General features: G+C 42.7%; 1 pseudogene; it reads left to right on the top strand.

The window, feature by feature from the left end:
- Nucleotides 1–4,721: 4,721 nt before the first annotated feature.
- Nucleotides 4,722–5,769, top strand: LOC103197123 (annotated as a pseudogene).
- Nucleotides 5,770–6,065: the final 296 nt, after the last annotated feature.

Genomic DNA, 6,065 nt, shown 5'->3' with positions numbered 1-6,065 from the left:
TGCAGAACATCTCATTGTGCTCATGAGGAACATGTACATAGACAAGGAGGCTGTCATTCAAACAGAACAAGGGGATACTGCATGGTTTAAAATCAGAAAGGAAGTGTGTCAGGGTTGTATCCTTTCATCACACTTATTCAATCTTTATGCAGAGCAAAAAATCTGAGAAGCTGGACTATATGAAGAAGAGTGTGGCATCAGAATTGGAGGAAGACTCATTAACAACCTGCGATATGCAGACGACACAACTTTGCTTGCTGAAAGTGAGAATGACTTGAAACAGTTACTGATGAACGTTAAAGACTACTGTCTGTAGTATGGATTTTATCTCAACATAAAGAAAACAAAAATCCTCACAACTGGACCAGTAAGCAGCATTATGATAAATGGAGAAGAGATTGAAGTTGTTAAAGATTTCATATTGGTTTCCTAATCAACACCAGTGGAAGCAGTGGTCAAGACATGAGATAATGTATTGCACTGGGCAAATCTGCTGCAAGTGATGAAGAGCAAAAAGGTCTTTTTGAAGACGAGGGTGTGCCTGACCCAGCCATTGAAAATGCCATTTTCAATTGCCTCATGTGCAGGTGAGGATCTCTGGTAGCATAGTGCCTAAGATACTTGCCTGCTAACTGGAAGGCTGATGGTTCAAATCCACCAGCCACTCCTCAAAAGGAAGGTTGGGCAATCTACTTCCATAGTGATATCGCCTCAGAAACCCAAGGAGGGGTTACTGTGAGTCAGGTCCGACTCAACGGCACATAACAACAACAGCAGCATATGCACATGAGAGCTAGACTATGAATAAAGACTATCAAAGAAGAGTTGATGCTTTTGAATTGTGGTGTTGGTGAAGAATACTGAAAGTACTGTGGGCTGCCAAAAGAACTAACAGATCTGTCCTGGAAGAAGTGCAGCCGGAACGTTCCTTGGAAGTGAGAATGACCAGACTTTGTCTCACCTACTTTGGTCATATTGTCAGAAGGGACCATTCCCTGGAGAAAGATATCATGGTTGGTAAAGTGGAGGGTCAACGAAAAAGGGGAAGGCCCTCAATGAGATGGGTTGACACAGTGGCTGCAATGATGGGCTCAGGTGTAGCAAGGATTGTGAGACTGGCACAGGACTGGGCAGAGTTTCATTCTGTCATACATAGGGTTGCTGTGAGTGGGAGCTGACTCGATAGCACATAACAACAAATAACATTCCACTTATTACTTTCCAATTATTAATGGATGTTTGCAGCTGTTTCTTCCCATTTTGAGTCATGCCCCATCAGCAAATGGAACACTACTTACTCCATCCACATCATTGAAGTCTCATCTACTTTGAGAAAGCAGCTCTTCTCCAGTCATATTTTGAGTGCCTTCTAACCTGAGGGGCTCATCTTCTGGCACTATATCAGTCAATGTTTCAGAGCTATTTGTAAAGTTTTTTAGTAATGTATCAGAAAATGTTTCACTCCTATTCATAACGTTTTCACTGGCCAGTTCTTGAGAAGTGGATGACCCCTTCCTTCTTCTGAATCTTAGTCTGGAAGCTCCGCTGAAACCTCTCCACCATGGGTGACGCTGCTGGTATCTGAAATACCAGTGGCATAGCCTCCAGCCTCATAGCAACATGCAAGCCACCACAGTATGACAAACTAGCAGATGAATGGTGGGTAAAGGAAACAGAATCATAAACCCACATTTATGGTTGCTGGGAAAAGAATCTTCTCTAAAGAAAAGACAAGACTCTTTTCCCAGCAACCATAAATGTGGGTTTATGATGACTAACTAATAAATAGAATAATGTCCTTGGCAGGCAAATAAAATTAGAATGTATTTCAACTAATCACAAATCACATATGTTCTATAGTTTGTTCTGTATGGACAGATAGATACCTTTAGGAAGAGTTAAAACTGTTTATGACTCCAAAATATGACTCTTATGACCACTCCAGGAATTAATATAACTTCAACATAAAAAAAAAAAAAAAACCCACAGTCATTGAGTCAATTCAGACTCGAAGCAACCCACACTGGGTTTCTGAGGCCAGAAGTAGATTGCCCCATCTTCCTTCCGTGGAGCCACTGGTGGGTTTGAACTGCCCACCTTGTGGTTAGCAGTCAAAAGCTTTAGGCACTACACCACCAGAGCTCCTTCAACATAATCCTCTTCATAAAGAACAAACATATTGAAATTGAGATTGAAAATAAAGTTCCATATTCACTTAAGCTAGCAACATAACATACCTAAAGCAAGGCTTGAGCTAACTGGAAGAGATTTTTGTACTGAAACATCATAAATAAGAACACTTAGTGTGGGATTGAGATCACAGCACCTGGGGAGGAGCAGGACAGAAAGATGGAAGGGGGACCAGTCTTAGGGATTTGGCCCATTTGGGGAGAGGGTGAGGCTGGTGCAGACAGCTCCGTCCCTGGAGACCGTGGTGCAAATGCTTGCCTCAGGGGCTTTCATGAAGGAAGATAAATAGCCCAACTTCCTGGCCTTCAACGAATAAGTTCATCACTGATCTCATATCTGTTCCTGAACACTCAGTCTGAGGCTGGTGAATGAATTAGACATCTGTGCATGGCGATGATTCCAGGATCAAGGTAAGAATTGCCCTGGTGTTGTCCTCATACAAGCAGAGGTAACAGGAGTCTTGGAGGATATCGATATATGTGGAAGAAGAATGGGAAAGGCAGAGGCACATAGTTTGTTTTATCAGACAGAAGTGGAGAATAAGATCTGGGAAGGGAGAGTGAGGGCATATAGGCTAGCTGGAGGCTACTGAACATTTGTAATTAAAGAGATAACTCACTGCCATCAAGTCAATTCCAACTCATAGTGACCCCTCCTTGGGTTTCCAAGGTGGTATCACTGCAGAAGTAGATTGCTCAATCTTTCTTCCAAGGAGTGGCTGGTGGGTTTGGACCACCAGGCTTCTGATATCCAATAAGCTACAGGGACCCTGATAATTAGCCTGAACGTGGAAAACAGCACATTGCCTTAGATGATAGACCCCACATGGCAAAACAGGAGGAGAATTCAAAGAATGGCACAGATCTATGCTGGGCTGCCCCTAGCAGGGTGTAGGAGGGGCTTTGGGGACATGGTCAGTGTTTCTCAGGCAGGTTAGGAAGAAATGTACAGGGAAGTGGCATTTGAGTAGGGATTTTTAGGACAATCTCCTGTTAGATCAAAGTCAAGAGACCAATTTCATAGGCAAATCCCTAAACCCTGAGCTCTTTGGCCTGTCTCTCTGGCTCTGAATAATACCATTTCCCCTGATCCACCTTCTCCTCTAACACCTGCTCAACATCAGCTACTGTAATCTGCCCTCCTCTCAAGCCCTGCCTTTATTGGTTGGTGTCTCCCCTGGCTCCTTCCTTCTTGCTTTTTTTCTCTTTTCCTTTCCTTGTCTGGTCTGTGGGGTGCTGCCTGTCACACTTCTCTCTCCTCATGCCATCCCAGTCTTCCTTTCCTTTCACCTCTTATGGGAGGACTGCTACCCTCACTGAAGAGAAGTTTCTCACAGTGTTGCTATGCTGCACAAGATGCAGTTCTCTGTCCCAAGGCCAGCTGACTGGACTCACTCAACAGGTGGTGCTAATGGAAGAACAATTTCTACCAGCACTGAGAGGATGGTAATAGGATAGAGTTTCCTTTCCTGAAAGAAAAAGGGCATCAAAACGGAGAATTGGAGTGCAAAACGGAGAATTGGAGTGAAAGAAATAATGTTAAAGAACTTAAGATATATCTTAGTTGCTGAGCTGGATATTTTAAGATATCCTGATATTTAATATCCTTAGACACCCCATGAGGAAAGTATTTTTATTGTTTCCATTTCTTCATTCAATGAAAGTGGGATTGACAAGAGCTTTATTTTGAGAAGTTTCCCTTGAGTCCAAACTCCTGGACGATTTCTGCTTACATATCTGCCTCTTTCTTAAACCATGAGCTGAGTTAGGATTCAGGTATATGGCATGATGCCTAAAAAATAGTCACTGATAAAAATATGCCTTCTGAATGACTAGACTCATGAAGGAATGAAAGTCCACTAGCACTAGGAGACAAAAGATGAAATACACTTTATTCCACATACAGAAATCTTCCAAATGTCAGGCACTGTACCACCCTCTGACTTCCAGAAATAATGACTTTTTTTTTCTAATTTCAATCTCTAAACTTAGTTTCCTAAGGTGCAAGGTATCTCAATCAGGCCATAGGCCATGCCAATTTTCCCTCCTAAAGGCCTCTTCACAGGTAAGGAAACAATATTTGTGAGATCAAAGCATCTGATGGCCATCCCATGTCCAGTTGGAGTCCAAGTGTTCAGTTGTGATCAAAGCCCTTCAGCATAATCCTGCCTCTACAACACCTCCTCTGCCTCACTCTGATGCTTCTTATGCACTACCCTGGGCTGAAATGTCTCATGAACATACTGTGCACTGGTCTGTACACTCACTTTTCCTATGCTGCTCCCCTATTTTTCATTCCTCACTTTTTGATTAGCTACTCAATTTCAAGATCAAGTATTAGCCTTCCCACACACATAATTTCCTTTGTGTACTCCTACAACTCTGTTTTAAAGAAATACATACAAAACTGGATTTTACTTTTATTTGTGGGATTTGTGTGTATCTTTTAACTGGACTCATTGGAGTGCAGACTTCATCTTATTTATCCTGTGCATTTCTTATTTGCATGATCAAAGATGGAGACTGTGGGATATGCCTGAAGTGTCTTGTGACTTCAGGTAAAAGATTCATGGACAATCTGCATTTTACTCTGTCTCTGTGAACAGGAAGTGCGTCCCTAGTGGTCTACCCAGACATGAATATATTAAACCTCACTAATGTTAGTCACACAGTCTTCCGATTGCTGGGCATCCCAGGACTAGAGGACCAGCACATGTGGATCTCCATCCCCTTCTTCATTTCCTATGTCATTGCCCTACTTGGAAACAGCCTGCTCATCTTCATCATCCTCACAAGGCGCAGCCTTCATGAACCCATGTACCTCTTCCTCTGCATGCTGGCTGCAGCAGACATTGTCCTCTCCACAACCACAGTACCTCAGGCCTTGGCCATCTTCTGGTTCCATGCTGGGGAGATCTCTTTGGACTGCTGCATCACTCAGCTCTTCTTCATCCATTCCACCTTTATCTCTGAGTCAGGGATCTTGCTGGTGATGGCATTTGACCGCTACATTGCCATATGCTACCCATTGAGATACACCACCATTCTTACACACTCTCTGATTGGGAAAATTGGTGTGAATACCTTTTTGAGGAGTTGTGGTACAATTTTTCCCATAATATTTCTTTTGAAAAGATTGACTTTCTGCCAAAATAATATAATTCCACATACTTTCTGTGAACACATTGGCTTGGCCAAATATGCTTGTAATGACATTCGAGTGAACATCTGGTATGGTGTCTTTGTACTAATACTGACAGTGGTCTTAGATGTTGTACTAATTTTTGTTTCCTATATGATGATTCTTCGTGCTGTCTTCCGCATGCCTTCCCAAGATGCTCGCCACAAAGCTCTGAACACCTGTGGGTCCCATGTCTGTGTCATCATCCTATTTTATGGGCCTGGAATCTTCACAACCCTTACTCAGCGGTTTGGACGCCACATCCCACCTCATATCCACATTTTGTTGGCTAATGTCTGCATTTTGGCTCCACCTATGCTGAATCCAATCATTTATGGGATCAAGACCAAACAGATCCGAGATGAGGTGGTTGGTGTGTTATTTACGAAGCAGAAATAATTTTTGGTTAGGAACTGAGTTTTCAGTCTCTAGATATCCATGAGGTGGTCTACAGAAGTTGTGGAGAGGAAGCTGAAACACTAGGGAAATAGCTAAGAGAGTCTTTGTTTAGAGCAAGTTTACCAGGGAAGTAGCAGGGCTTGTTTTGTTGTTGTTTGTTTGTTTGTTTTAATTGTCTGTACAATCTGAGAGAAAAGTGCCATTTTTGACTGAGAAAGCTTCCTCCTGCACAGACCTGGGACTGGATGGACTGATCTCCACAACTCATGTAGCCCTTATGACACTATTCTAACCTC

The sequence above is a fragment of the Orycteropus afer genome, unplaced genomic scaffold (assembly GCF_000298275.1).
Source record: "Orycteropus afer afer isolate SDZICR_OR568_19922 unplaced genomic scaffold, OryAfe1.0 scaffold00074, whole genome shotgun sequence".
NCBI classification, from domain to species: domain Eukaryota; kingdom Metazoa; phylum Chordata; class Mammalia; order Tubulidentata; family Orycteropodidae; genus Orycteropus; species Orycteropus afer.
The sequence above is the reverse complement of the archived record's forward strand: the minus strand, read 5'-3'. Positions and strand labels throughout refer to the sequence as shown.